The sequence below is a fragment of the Paramormyrops kingsleyae genome, chromosome 8 (assembly GCF_048594095.1).
Source record: "Paramormyrops kingsleyae isolate MSU_618 chromosome 8, PKINGS_0.4, whole genome shotgun sequence".
NCBI classification, from domain to species: Eukaryota; Metazoa; Chordata; class Actinopteri; order Osteoglossiformes; family Mormyridae; genus Paramormyrops; species Paramormyrops kingsleyae.
Window position 1 is genome coordinate 38,039,013 of NC_132804.1, and position 15,083 is coordinate 38,054,095.

At 46.0% G+C, this 15,083-nt stretch overlaps 1 long non-coding RNA gene across 1 annotated transcript; it reads left to right on the forward strand.

Moving 5' to 3' along the window:
• The first annotated feature begins 1,071 nt into the window (after window positions 1-1,071).
• LOC140592343 (uncharacterized) lies at window positions 1,072-14,762 on the forward strand. The gene is made up of 2 exons (XR_011992742.1): window positions 1,072-8,636; window positions 14,273-14,762. It is a non-coding gene; the product is annotated as an uncharacterized lncRNA (long non-coding RNA).
• Window positions 14,763-15,083: the final 321 nt, after the last annotated feature.

Consider the following 15,083-nt stretch of genomic DNA (forward strand, 5'->3'; position numbering starts at 1 on the left):
TGGAGCAATTGTTGGACGCTCTCATGCTACCCGAACAGGTGGCAATAGTGAAGTGCCAGGCCCACACAAAGCGGACTGATGAAATCAGTCAGGGGAGTAATCTCGCAGACCAGTGGGCTAAAAGTTTAGCTAAAGACTCCACTGGGTTTGGGAATAAGGTTTTGCTAGCAATGGATGTTGATAAACTATGTGTTGATAATGACCTTGTTTTGATTCAAACAGGTGCTACAGAGGGTGAGCTCCGCGGATGGAAACGGAGTGGTGCACGGTGTGATGGGGAAGGCGTGTGGTGACATTCTGGGACTAACCGACCTTATCTTCCTAGATCTGCATATCCAGGAATGGCCAAAGCCGTTCATGGCCTGGATCATGTGTCTCGTGAGGGGATGGTGGCAGCTGTGACTCGGGTGTGGCATGCCCCTGGGTTTGCCGCAGCTGCTGCCCAATTCTGCGGGAGGTGTATGGTGTGCATGAAATTCAATGTGGGGAAGGGCATTCCAACCGACCCGGCAGTGACCCCAAAGCCCGTTTGATCACCTGCAGATGGATTTCATTGAGCTAACGCCGTGCAGGGGATACAAGTATTGTTTGGTGATTGTAGATCTGTTTTCCAGGTGGGTGGAGGCATTCCCTTGCCGTCGCCCTGATGCTCTGAGTGTGGCTAAATGTCTGCTGAAAGAGGTGATTCTGCGGTGGGGCATCCCATCTAAAATCACCGCAGACAATGGTCCTGCAATTGTTGCAGAGACCCTGGCTAAATTGTCCCATTGGATGCAAGTTGATCTGAAACATTATTGCGCCTATCACCCCTCGAGTGGGGGGATGGTGGAGAGGGCGAATCAAACTCTGAAACTGAAATTGGCAAAAATTTCAGAGACGACTGGCCTGCCCTGGGTTGATGCCCTGCCCCTGGCTTTGTTATTCATGCGAGCCAGGACACACCGCCAAACAGGGTTGGCTCCTTTTGAAGTGTTGACAGGAAGGCCAATGCTTGTTTTGTCTCCCTTTCGATATGTCACACTGGAAACTGTGGATCGGGACTTGCTGACTTATCTTACAGGTTTGTGGCAAGCGATAGGTGCAGCCTGGGACCAGGTTCGTGCCTATTGGAGGACTCCAGAGGGAGAACCACTACGAGCTGTTGTAGTGGAAAATTACCACCAAGCATGATGTCTGATGGTTACTAAGGAAGTTAGGCTGCAAAATAAGGTTGCTATGCTCGAAGAAACAGATGCAAGTGACTGGGGAGGGGTTTTAGACCTTACCCATGTTAAGCTAGACAAGAGATGAATTTTTATTCTATATATGGTAAATATAAGATGCTTGTGCTAGACGAAAAGCTTGTCCTGAGCATAGAATGTGCAAAAGCAGACATGGGTCTTCCGGTTGTGGTTGTAGAGAAAGGTCATTTGTCTGTCAATATAAAATGAAAGCAACTGCGTCTGCTATTTGGAGAACTTCTCAGAACTGTCTGTGGAGAGTCTCCCCGAGCTCGCATAGAAAGATATCTCAATAAATGAAACCAAGCTAAACCATTGGACTCATCTGTTGCTTCCTACCTCCAAATTTCCATAACAGACTTGGGGGCTCGTCCGGGATTCGGTTGCACGGGGACCGCCAGGACCTTCAGAAGGACGCGAGTCCTAGAAGGACGACGAGGTACCCGTCTGGAGTCGAGGACAGAGAATTTTAGCCTGACCCATCGCAGTTCCTGAGGCCTGCGGTCCCCCGTCACTCCGACCGGACTAAAAGGTAGGACAAATTTTGTGGAATAGAAAATTTGTTGCGGTATCTTTCTGAAGGTAAAGGCCTCACGTTCGACTGGGAGAGTCGTAAAATAACCAGGTTCGACTGGGAGAGTCGTAAAATAACCAAGTTCGACTGGGAGAGTCGTAAAATAACCAAGTTCGACTGGGAGAGTCGTAAAATAACCAGGTTCGACTGGGAGAGTCGTAAAATAACCAAGTTCGACTGGGAGAGTCGTAAAATAACCAAGTTCGACTGGGAGAGTCGTAAAATAACCAGGTTCGACTGGGAGAGTCGTAAAATAACCAAGTTCGACTGGGAGAGTCGTAAAATAACCAGTTTCGACTGAGAGAGTCGTAAAATATCTGTATCACGTCCAGCGAGATGTGAAATGTGTTTTGTCTGCAAACTAGATAAAATAAGATTGTATGAATGTAACGTGCACGGTATGAATGTGTAAGGCTTGTGGTTTGGATGAGTGTGCCGAGTGTGAAATTAGAAACCTGACAAGTTAAGAATATCAAATAAATGAGCTCATAAGTATTATTAAAAAATAATAATAATAATAATAATAATAAAATAAATGAATAAAAATAAAATTATAATTAAGCAGAAATTAAGGTGTAAAAGGTTCCGTAAACATATAGTTTAACGGAGAGGCTGAGACAAAGACCTCCATGTACTGTAGATTATCCCCACGACTGCTTTGTCCCTATTATCAGAACTGCGCCCCGAATTGAGATTTATGTTACTGGGATGTGCATTTGGGATACATAAATTATACAAATATAATTGTTTTGTGATAAGTCTTTTGTAAAAGTCTGCATTGTTGCAATGAAGAACTTGCTTTGCAAAATAACACAGGCATAGAAGTTTTCTACTGTGTGACGATTTTAATATATATACTGTATATATATTCTTTCCCTGCAAAGAAAACAAGTTTACCTTTTCTCTATTTCTTTATGCAAAGAAGACTGGCTTGTCTAACATATTCTGTGCATGTTTGTTAAGTAACCTATCTTAAAAAAAAAAAAATCAGTACTGAAAGTCTGGTGCGACAAAATGGGAAATAGCAGTAGCAAGTCAAATTGGGCTCCTGATCCGGCTTATGATCCGGAAGGTGAAACAGCATTTGAAAGGGAAATGCGTAAACGTGATAAGGGAAATAAGGGTTTACTACGGGGTAAAACATGTAGGGAAGCAGTAGAGGACTGGAAAGGACTTTTCAGAGATGTTTGGAAATGTGGGAAAATGTGGCAAGACAGATCGAAATAGAGGCTGAGAGACGCAAGAATGAGGGAATCATGAAAAAAAATAGGCGAGGAAAAAGCAAAGGCAGTCCAAGCACAACAAAGACTGAATATGTTGTTAAAAGAGAAAGAAGATAGAGGCAAAGGCAGTGCGTCTGTCGTGCGAAAAATGAAAGCGGAAGACAGCTGCATCTACCCACCCCTCCCTTCAGCGCCGCCAGCTCCCCCTGCTCAGGAAATCCTGCCACCTCCAGCGAGACAGGATCCGCCCCCTGCATACTCGCCAGCGCAAGCCACAAGAGCTGCAGATTCGGCAGAAGATGAAGAAGATACTCCTCCTCGAAGGAGTGAGCGTATTCAACAACGCATGCAACAGCCTCCGACTGAAGAGCAAAGGGCACCTGTTGGAGTGCCAAGACAGTTCCCCTTGGTGGAAATGCCAAACCCCAGAGACGACGGGATGGTACAGGTGCAGAGGAACTGGGATCTAAGTGAACTGAAGGAGGTGGTCAACAGTCTGCCAGACCCAAACCAAGTGGGAGGGGCCCCCACCCCAGTGGGGTGCAGATGGCCCACAATGAAGAGGCGAGGGGACTGAGGGACCAGGAAACGGCCAGTTCCTGTCCCTCACAGAGACATCAAGGGAGGACCCCACGATAACCCTCGAGATTGACAATCATGCTGTTGTCTTCTTAGTGGACACAGGAGCTACCAAGTCCACAGTGAAAGACACAGACCTCCCTGGAGTCCCTAAGTCTGGAAATCATGTGACAGTTGTGGGGTCCTCTGGCCTACCCCACACCTTGTTAGAGACTGTTCCGTTATCCATTGCCACAAGGTCCGGTCCTGTCCATCACGCCTTCCTGTTGAATAACCACTGTCCAGTTAACCTTTTGGGCAGAGACCTACTATGTAAACTGCAATGCAAAATTGATTTGGACGAGAGGGGAGTCCACCTGACCTCTCCCCCACTTGGATTGTATGTCTCCCAAGAAAGCAAGCCATGCTACGCCGCATGGGTCCTCACTGATAACACCATTGGTCGAGACAAGGTGCCACACTCACTTGAACAACCCCCCATCCTCCATTGCACGGCTCTCTATAGTTCACACTGCGACCAGGAGATAAGGGAATGGATGATGTTCTTCCTGGAAGAACAGAAACCCCCTGAGACCGTGTTAATGAAGTTTCTGTATGTAAGCGTGTCCATGGCCGGCATGTCTGTCCAGCTCAACCAAGATCAAAGTACATGGATCTTCGATCATCATATGCCCCATGTGTCACTGGGAAAAACTGACGCCCACCAATGGAAAGACCTAGGCCCATGGATCAAAGACTGTGAAGAGAGACAAGACTGGATTCAAGTCGAGGATGGCCGAAGTATTACTACTGATGGAACCATTCAAAGACATACCATCTCCCTCACAGTAGATGTCAGGAGAGAAGCGTTCCTCTCTGGAGAACATCGCCAGACCACGAACCTACCAGCCCCACCAACTGAACCTGAGTGGCTGTCTGAGATACCAGAAACCCTATGGGCAAGTGGCAAGAATGACTTTGGGAGAATCTGCACCGCGGCACCACTGCAAGTCCAGCCAAAGTCCAACCACAGACCAGTAAAAGCTCAGTACCCACTCTCACCTGAGGCAGAGAAGGGTATCACCATGGTGCACCAAGAACTGGTACAAAAGGGGGCTCTGAAGGAAATTCCCTACTCCCCCGTTAATTTTCCGATCCTGCCTGTGAGGAAGGCAGATGGATCCTGGCGGTTTGTACAGGACCTGAGGGGGGTGAATGACGCCATACATCCCCGTGCACCTATTGTTCCTAATCCAGTAACTATCCTATCATCCATACCACCTCAGGCTCAGTGGTTTTCTGTTATTGATCTAGCAAATGCATTTTTCTCTGTCCCTGTTCACCCAGACTCACAGTACTGGTTCGCGCACACCTTTAGAGGCAAGCGTTATACGTGGACAGTGATGCCCCAGGGGTACACTGAGTCACCTAGCGTTTATGCTCAAGAATTAGGAAAGAACTTAGAGGGGTTCAAGCCCCCGGGCGGGGGCACCCTAATTCAATATGTAGATGACCTGCTGTTGTGTTCCACCACTAGGCAGAGTTGTGAGCAAGATACCAAAGCGCTGTTGCTGTTTCTAGCCCAAAATGGCCATAAAGCCTCAAAGGCAAAACTGCAGTTAGTCAAACAAGAGGTTCAATATCTCGGACATGTCCTCAATCACCTAGGCAGACGCCTAGGTCTAAAACGGGTAGAAGGGATTCGCAAGGCCCCCATCCCAGATACTAAAAGGCAATTGATGAAATGGATGGGAATGGTCGGCTACTGCCGTCCCTGGATCCAGGATTTTGCCGAAAGATCCCAACCTTTACTAGACCTTATGCATGGGGGACAAGGACTTAGACCTAATGACAGACTGGACTGGACGACTAAGGCTGAGACGGCGTTCTCTGACCTTAAACAAGCGCTATGCGATGCGCCCGCTTTAGGAGTACCAAATTTTTCCAAGCCATTTCAATTGTATGTGGATGAACGGCATGGTTTCATGACCGCCGTCCTTGGCCAGATTCATGGTGACAGGTTGCGCCCCATTGCGTATTATTCTAAACGTCTGGACACGGTGGCCAGCTCTCTGCCAGCCTGCCTCAGAGCTGTGGCAGCCACTGCGGAGGCAGTCCTCATGTCTGCAGATTTAGTCCAAATGCATCCCCTTGTGGTGCACACCTCGCATGCTGTGCATGCCCTGATAACGCAGGCTAAAACATCTCACCTTACCACTGCGCGTCTGATTCACTACCAAAACATCCTGCTTACTCTCTCCAATGTGACCCTCCAAAGGTGTTCCACAATAAACCCGGCCACACTTCTTCCCACTGAAATGGAAGGTTCCCCTCATGACTGTGTTGAGGTTGCTCAATCCCTCGCTAAGCCTAGATCAGACCTGGGTGAAGACCCATTGCCAAATTCTGGGTTCATTTTTGTGGATGGGTGCTCCCTTAGGCTCCCTGATGGGAGCCCATCTACCTCTTACGCTGTGGTTGCGTCAGAGGGCCAATTGCTGTCTGGAGGTAAGTTACCGTCCACCTGGTCAGCACAGGCTGCAGAGCTGTTCGCCCTAGCCCAGGCCTGCCGCCAGTTCGCAGGTGAGGATGTCACGATATTCACAGATTCCAGGTATGCATTCGGGGTATGCCATGACCATGGAGCCCTCTGGAAACAGAGGGGCTTCCTCACCAGCACAGGTAAACCAATACAGCACCATGAGTTAGTCCGAGACCTCCTTTCTGCCATCCAACTGCCTCACTCCATTGCTGTGGTTAAGTGTAAGGCTCACACGGGGTGCTCTGACCCGGTCAGCATTGGTAACTTCTGGTCCGATTGGTGGGCTAAGAGGGCAGCCTTACACACTGATGCCCCAGTGGCGCTCATGCCTTCACCGGTATTACATGACACTCACACCCTCCTTGATGTCCAGTCGGGTGTGACAGAGGGGAAGAACACATAGTGGAATGGGGTTAGCTCCATTTGAGGTGCTCACCGGGAGACCAGTGCCGCTCCCATACCCGGGAGGCACGCTCACGTTAGAAACTGTTGATGGCGATTTACTACCCTATGTGTCTAGTTTACAGATTTCCTTGAAGAGGATCCATAGCCAGATCAGTGCTGCTCAGGTCAGACCGGAGCCAAATCAGCCAGAGACCATAGGACCAGGAGAGTGGATCCTGATCAAGGACCTGCGCCGGAAGCATTGGCATCAACCGAGGTGGCGAGGACCATACCAAGTCCTTCTCTCTACACCTAACGCCGTGAAGGTCGACGGTATCTCCTCCTGGGTCCATCAGTCGCACTGCAAGAGATCTTTAGTCCTCCTGAAAGACTATGATTTGGAGACGTAGATTGGGGTATTGGGCCCCAGCTATAAGCATTATTATTGGTTGTGTAATTTTGTGTTCTATTATTGCTTATGTAGGGTATATGTATAATCATGTGAATCTAAAGGAAAGCAGAGATGATATAAAGGGTGTAGGAACAAAAACATATCATATGCCTCAACTGAATTCGTATTGGCAATTTGCAAATTTCTCGGTGATGCAACAAAACGTTTCTGGTCATTGTTTGGTATGCACTTTGATTCCTCACTCAGTGGAACAACCATTTCCTCCATTGTTGCATTCGCTGCAGTGAAAGAGGAACTCACGGCTGTCCGTTTAATGACCACCCAAAATAGATTAGCCCTAGACATACTGCTAGCCAAGGAAGGAGGAGTTTGCGCTATGGTGGGAGACCATTGCTGCACGTACATTCCCCCAAATGATGAGGACAATGGAAATTTGTCACAGGCCATCGCCAAAATGCATGAGGTCGCCCATGCGCTGTACAGTCAGGAGTCTCATGATAATGGCATATGGCCATGGCCCCTGAATGTGTTCCAGCCATGGTTTGGGAAGTGGACCTTGATTATCCTCTCTGCTCTCCCTATTGTTTTATTGCTTGTCTGTGTGTGCTTATTTGTTCCATGCTGTATACCATGTTGTTCTACTATGGCTCAATTTCATCAACGGGCGTCACATCATCAGATGGTACAGCTTATGCAGGATGTTCCACCGCAGAGGAAGAAGCAACAGACAGCACGTTCTGCTGCCTCCCATGCCCAGCTGGAATGGACTGCTCCTGGGAACCCTTACTCCTCGGACGAGGACGACGTCAGTGTGTGATACAAGAATGATTTTGTATCAAAGGGGGGAATGTAGTGGAAAATTACCACCAAGCATGATGTCTGATGGTTACTAAGGAAGTTAGGCTGCAAAATAAGGTTGCTATGCTCGAAGAAACAGATGCAAGTGACTGGGGAGGGGTTTTAGACCTTACCCATGTTAAGCTAGACAAGAGATGAATTTTTATTCTATATATGGTAAATATAAGATGCTTGTGCTAGACGAAAAGCTTGTCCTGAGCATAGAATGTGCAAAAGCAGACATGGGTCTTCCGGTTGTGGTTGTAGAGAAAGGTCATTTGTCTGTCAATATAAAATGAAAGCAACTGCGTCTGCTATTTGGAGAACTTCTCAGAACTGTCTGTGGAGAGTCTCCCCGAGCTCGCATAGAAAGATATCTCAATAAATGAAACCAAGCTAAACCATTGGACTCATCTGTTGCTTCCTACCTCCAAATTTCCATAACACTGTGACACCGCTTGACCCAGGGAGCTGGGTGTTGGTTCGTGACCTGAGGAGAAAGAGATGGAACACGCCGAGATGGAGGGGACCACACCAGGTGCTGATGGTGACCCCTCACGCAGTGAAAGTGGAGGGAATCGATGCCTGGGTCCATCGGGTCCACTGCAGACGCGTGTCCGACCCTGGTGGTTCTTTCAAGACTGGCCCCTGAGAGGGTCACAACTGTGTTGCCTTTTTATGATAATTATTTTTATTGTGACTGTTATATTTGGGATTGATGCTATAATGTTTTGGTGAACCGCTTTTTCCAGCTGTGTCACTGTTACGGGCTTGCCCGTTATTTTCTTTCCTTCTTTTCCTCGATACCTGTTCCTCTCCTGTCCTGTAGGGGGCGATATGACATCTGGAGGCGTGGTGGAAGGAAGTCCAGAGAGAGATGATAAAGGTCAGAAGAAGAAGACCGAGGAGAGAGGATTGTGCTTGTTTTCTCTGTTGTGCTTTGGTACATTATGCCTATTGTGTTGTGAGGGTTTTCCCCAGCGTTGGCCTGTGACACTGTGCACATATTTGTGTTGTATTGTACTTTGTTAGTTTTTGCCCATCATTTTTGGAAGGGGGTAAGCGCCATCTCATTTGTACTTCTCCTTTGTTCTTGTTTTTGTGTAGTTAGGGAGATAGGGCAGATGCATGTCTTTTCTTTTCTTTCTTTTGGTTAGGTCAGTATAGAGTGTGTGTTGGGGTGGAGACATTTTGGGATTATGTTTGTTATTTTGGCCTGGCTTACCCCTGGAGTTATGGTTTGACTTTTATTTCCTATATGTGTAGGTTTATGTTAGCGGGAGAAACACAATAAATTGCACAGCACTGGTGGACATGGACTGTAGTGATTTGGTTTTCTTTTAGGGACCCGGTGGTGTTGTTACGTGTTGTAGATAGCAGCGTAATAAGTGTTTTTGTTGCACATGGTCGTGACCAAACTCCCAGGGGACATATACCAGCTAAAGCATTTGTCCCGTCAGTTAAACGGGACCAGAGAGAAGTTGGTGCTTCTCAACCTGGCCTCCCTTTTGGTGTTCGGGGGAGGCGATTGTGTTTCTATTGTCAAAAGCCAGACCATCTAATTGCCGACTGTAAGGCTTGGAATAAGCTATCACTGCCTAAGCCTGTTGGTAGTGTGGATGTTGAAGGTTATAAGACTGATGTTGAGGAGACATTCAAGCCATTTATTGCAGATGGGTTTTTATCGGTTTCTGAAGCTGAGGTACCTGTTGCTGTTAGGATACTGTGGGACACTGGGGCAGCCCAGTCATTTGTGTTGGACAAAGTTCTTGACTTCACTGATAAGTCCTTTTGTGGTTCACATGTGGTTGTGCGAGGTATTGGTTTGAATCTATTAGAGGTCGACCGATGTATCGGTTTTGCCAATTAATCGGCACCGATAGTTGATTCCCGGAACTATCGGTTATCGGCAAAAATCCACGCCGATAGTTTTTCCGGGTTGCGTCAGAGCTGAAGCAGCTGAGAACAGTCCGTTGTCCTTATACAGTGCGAGAGCCAACATATATATCTATGGCAAGAGCCGCCTCTATAGGCGAAAATCGCTGTAAAGCACATGCTTTTGTTTTGACACGTGATACTGTTAGTTGCAAGGAGAGCACAAGCTGCCTGGAGAGAGCGCGGTGCACGGACAACGCTGACACTTCAAATGCACGTTTAAAACACAGACAGCGAAAAGGTATGTATACAGTACACTACAGTACATGTTTTCATCTCAATATAAAGTAATTCATTTGTTGATTAGATTCTGCATTGGAGAAAGAACAGCAGTATGTTTGTCGACAAGGCTGAGAGGACGCTAACATTAGCAGTACATCAAGCGGTTAAAATAATGTGGCAAAAATACACGCAAGTTCGACCCAAATGTTTAATGTCATGATTGTTACCATCAGGAATGCATTCGATTTCAGTTCTTTTTATCTTCAGGCACAGGGTGCGATTTGCCGGGGGGATGGGGGGATCCGACTGGAGCGCTTCAAAACAGTGAATCTTTTTGCGACGCAGTGTTTTACTGATTCGGAGTTTCAAAAAGCTCTGTTGATACTTTGCTCACCTTCTCTATATAATATATTTGTTGTTTGAAATGAAATCATTACTATTATAGGCCTAACTTACGATGTTTTTATTAAATTTGTTATCACGTAATACAGCTCCCTTCGTATTAAAACCATTTCATGACGTGACACTCATTATCTGGTTCTTGCCTAAAAAGACGGGTATATAATGAGCGTTGTTAACAGATTACACAAACAGTTTGGTCAACCTCTGCCTATGGAGAGAGAAAAAAGTTTTCAAAATAGAAGCAAATATAGTGGGAGACTACACATATAATATACATTTATATAATTAATATTATATATATAATTATAATATTATATAATTATTATTATAATTCATTTTGTATGTAATTTTTTTTATTTATTTGGAGTGTTACTTTTTCTTTCAGTTTGAAAGCATGTCTTTAATTTACCTCAATATTTATTAATATATTCATATTTATTTCATATAGCACATTTTCATGATTCAGTACTGTTTTTTTGTTTGGTTTTTGTAATAAAGTTTAGTACTATTTTACATGTAGTGTTGTGTTTTAATTTAGTTTTTTTTTTTTAATCCAGTATCCATTTTAAAAACTATCGGTTAATTAATCGGTTATCGGCAAGTACGGACCAACCTAGCTATCGGTATCGGTAAAATTCAATATTGGTCGACCTCTAGAATCTATTAAGGGTGCCCTTGCATCAGGCCTTTCTTACTTCATCTTTGTTTTCTGGGTTCACTCGGTTGGGAGTTCTGAGTGAGTTCCCTGTCAAGGGTGTTGACATAATTTTGGGAAACGATGTGGCTGGTGGGAAAGTGTTTCCCCTGCCAGAGGTTATTACAATCCCGGTTAGGGCTAATGATGGTCTAACAAGGGAGTACCCCTCTGTTTTCCCCACTTGTGTGTTGACCCGTGCTCAAGCAAGGAAGTATGGTGATGATCTAGAGTTGTCCAGTGTATTCGATGCAACTGAAAAAAATGCTTTGGATCGTGGGAACAGGCCAGTTGTGGACTCACAAGGTTCTAAGGGACAGGTGAAGACTACTGTCCAGGAGCTGTTTACAGGATCTTTGGCATTGCCTGTTCGGAGAGAGGAATTCTGTAAGGCCCAAAGAGAGGACCAAACCATCTTGCGCCTCTTCTCATCAGTGGTGGAACAGGACAAATTAGATTAGTGTCCATGTGGATATTATGTGCTTGATGGTTTGCTGTGTAGGAAGTGGACCCCTCTCCGTGGTGTTGTTGGTGAAAGTGTTCACCAGATTGTTGTACCTGCTGTTTCTAGGCGCTATGTGTTGGAACTGGCGCATGATCATGTGATGTCAGGTCATTTAGGTATTAACAAGACCTACCAGCGCATCCTTCATCATTTCTTTTGGCCTGGGCTGAAGGCTGATGTGGTTAATTATTGTAAGACATGTCATGCATGTCAAGTGGTGGGAAAACCTAACCAGGTCATCCCTAAGGCTCCTCTCCATCCCATACCTGTTGTGGGAGAGCCATTTGATCGTTTGCTGATTGATTGTGTGGGACCTCTCCCGAAAACGAAATCTGGAAAGCAATACATACTTACAATAATGTGCATGATTACAAGATTTCCTGAGGCGGTTCCGTTGCGGACAATCACTGCCAAGTCTGTTTCCCGAGCTATACTGCAGTTTTGCTCTATGTTTGGGTTACCAAAGATCATTCAGTCCGACCAAGGTTCTAATTTTACATCAAAATTGTTCGCTCAGATACTACAAACCTTAAAGATTGAGCATGTGACATCTTCTGCGTTTCACCCACAGTCACAAGGGGCTCTGGAGAGATTCCATCAGACTCTAAAAACCCGGCTACGGATTTTTTGTCTGGAGTGTGGACGTGAGTGGGATGAGGGGTTGCCTCTGCTTATGTTTGCAATGCGCGAAATGGTGCAGGAATCAACTGGTTTTAGCCCAGCAGAGCTGGTATTTGGGCACTCTGTGCGGGGCCCATTAAAGCTTTTTAAAGACCAGTTGTTGGCGGAAAAGCCAGTTCAGATGGATGTTCTTTCTTATGTGGAGAAATTTCGGGACAGGTTACAGGCTGCATGTGAGGCTGCTAACCAGGCTCTTTTGTCCTCTCAAAAGAGGATGAAGAGACGGTATGATCAGCGTGCTGTTGTTCGTGAATTTCATCCAGGTGACCAAGTATTGGTGTTGTTACCCTCCTCTGGTTCCTCTCTTCACACAAGGTTCTCCGGTCCTTATTTGGTTAGAACTAGGATTAGCCCTACAAATTATGTGATCTCCACTCCTGATAGGAAACGAAAAACCAGAACATGCCATGTTAACATGTTGAAATTATATTCTACTCGTACTGCTGCTGTGATGTCAGAGACTGCCCAGCCTGTCCTTGCTATGTCAATGTTGCACAGTGATACTGAGGATCACAGAGATGTGCCTTGTGAGGTCTCTGTTTTAACTGCCAGAATGAAAAATACTGAGATGCTGGACAACCTAGACCAGTTGTTGGCTCATTTATCAGCAGAACAGTGTGAGGATGTGAGAAACTTAGTGAATAGTTTCCCTGATCTATTTACTGATGTGCCACGTCAGACCACAGTTCTTAAACATGATATTGTTGTGTCCATTACATCTCCAGTTAAACAGAATTTTTACCGTGTGAATCCACATAAGCGTCAGATCATGTCCATAGAAGTGGATTATCTGTTAGAAAATGGATTGGCTGTGCAGAGCCAGAGCCCTTGGAGCTCCCCTTGTTTACTGGTGCCTAAACCCGACGGCACTTTCCGTTTCTGTACTGATTACAGAAAGGTCAATTCTGTGACCGTTCCTGATTCTTATCCTTTACCTCGTATGGAGGATTGTGTAGATCGTGTGGGGTCAGCTAAGTTTGTGACCAAGCTGGATCTTTTGAAGGGATACTGGCAAGTTCCACTAACTGAAACTGCCTCTAATGTTTCTGCTTTTGTTACACCTGATGCTTTCCTCCAGTACACAGTTATGGCATTTGGGCTCAGGAATGCCCCGGCAACATTCCAGCGGCTCATGAATTTGGTGCTGGGCCCAGTGACAGACTGTTCTGCCTATCTTGATGATGTGGTAGTGTATTCCAGGTCTTGGTCAGACCATATAGCAACTCTCCAGCAGGTATTCCAACGGCTTGATGTGGCCTGTTTAACGCTCAACCTGGCAAAGTGTGAGTTTGCTAAAGCTACAGTAACCTACTTGGGGAAAGAGGTAGGTCAAGGAAAAGTTCGCACCTTAGCTGATAAAGTGTGTGCGATTACGAGTTATCCAAAACCTCGTACAAAACGCGAACTGAGAAGGTTTCTTGGGATGGTTGGATACTATCGGCCGTTTTGTAGGAATTTTGCCTCTGTTGTGTTGCCCTTGACTGACTTGCTGAAAAAGGACACTGTGTTTGCATGGTCGGGACTCTGCCAGGAGGCCTTTGACAACGTGAAGTCCTTGCTCTGCAGTGAACCTGTATTGGCAGCTCCTGATTTTACCTGCCCTTTTAAATTGGACATTGATGCCTCTCACACAGGCGCTGGTGCTGTGTTAATGCAGGAGGATGAGTCAAGTGTGGACCATCCTATTTGTTTTTACTCCAAGAAGTTCAATAAGCACCAATTGAACTATAGTACCATTGAAAAGGAGGCTCTAGCGTTGGTTCTAGCCCTTAAGCATTTTGATGTGTACTTAAGCTCTCATGTTGGACCCATATTAGTACATACTGACCATAACCCTTTAGTTTTTATCCACAGAATGAGTAATAAAAACCAACGTTTGATGCGCTGGGCGCTGTTTCTGCAACCATTTAACTTGTCAATTGTGCACAAAAAGGGGACTGAGAATCTTGTTGCTGATGCCCTATCACGGGTATATGGACAGTAAACTGCGAGCAGTTCCGTTTTTGGTGGGGAGGTGTTACGGGCTTGCCCGTTATTTTCTTTCCTTCTTTTCCTCGATACCTGTTCCTCTCCTGTCCTGTAGGGGGCGATATGACATCTGGAGGCGTGGTGGAAGGAAGTCCAGAGAGAGATGATAAAGGTCAGAAGAAGAAGACCGAGGAGAGAGGATTGTGCTTGTTTTCTCTGTTGTGCTTTGGTACATTATGCCTATTGTGTTGTGAGGGTTTTCCCCAGCGTTGGCCTGTGACACTGTGCACATATTTGTGTTGTATTGTACTTTGTTAGTTTTTGCCCATCATTGTTGGAAGGGGGTAAGCGCCATCTCATTTGTACTTCTCCTTTGTTCTTGTTTTTGTGTAGTTAGGGAGATAGGGCAGATGCATGTCTTTTCTTTTCTTTCTTTTGGTTAGGTCAGTATAGAGTGTGTGTTGGGGTGGAGACATTTTGGGATTATGTTTGTTATTTTGGCCTGGCTTACCCCTGGAGTTATGGTTTGACTTTTATTTCCTATATGTGTAGGTTTATGTTAGCGGGAGAAACACAATAAATTGCACAGCACTGGTGGACATGGACTGTAGTGATTTGGTTTTCTTTTAGGGACCCGGTGGTGTTGTTACGTGTTGTAGATAGCAGCGTAATAGTCACCCACTCTTCTCCGACAGTGCCAGACCCACGGGTTCTGGATCGAGGGAAAAGGGGGGTGATGGATGCCAATGCTGTGGAGCTTTTGTCCTGAGCGGTTAAGGCTGAACTGAATGTTTCTGACTGTTGGGTCTGTCATTATATGCCCCACACTGGCGGCGTGGCCTTTTTTCGGGGTTCCGTACACCTATCATGATATGATATGGCAGCGTGTGGCTCAGTGGGCTAAGCCGTGTGGCTGTAATCACAAG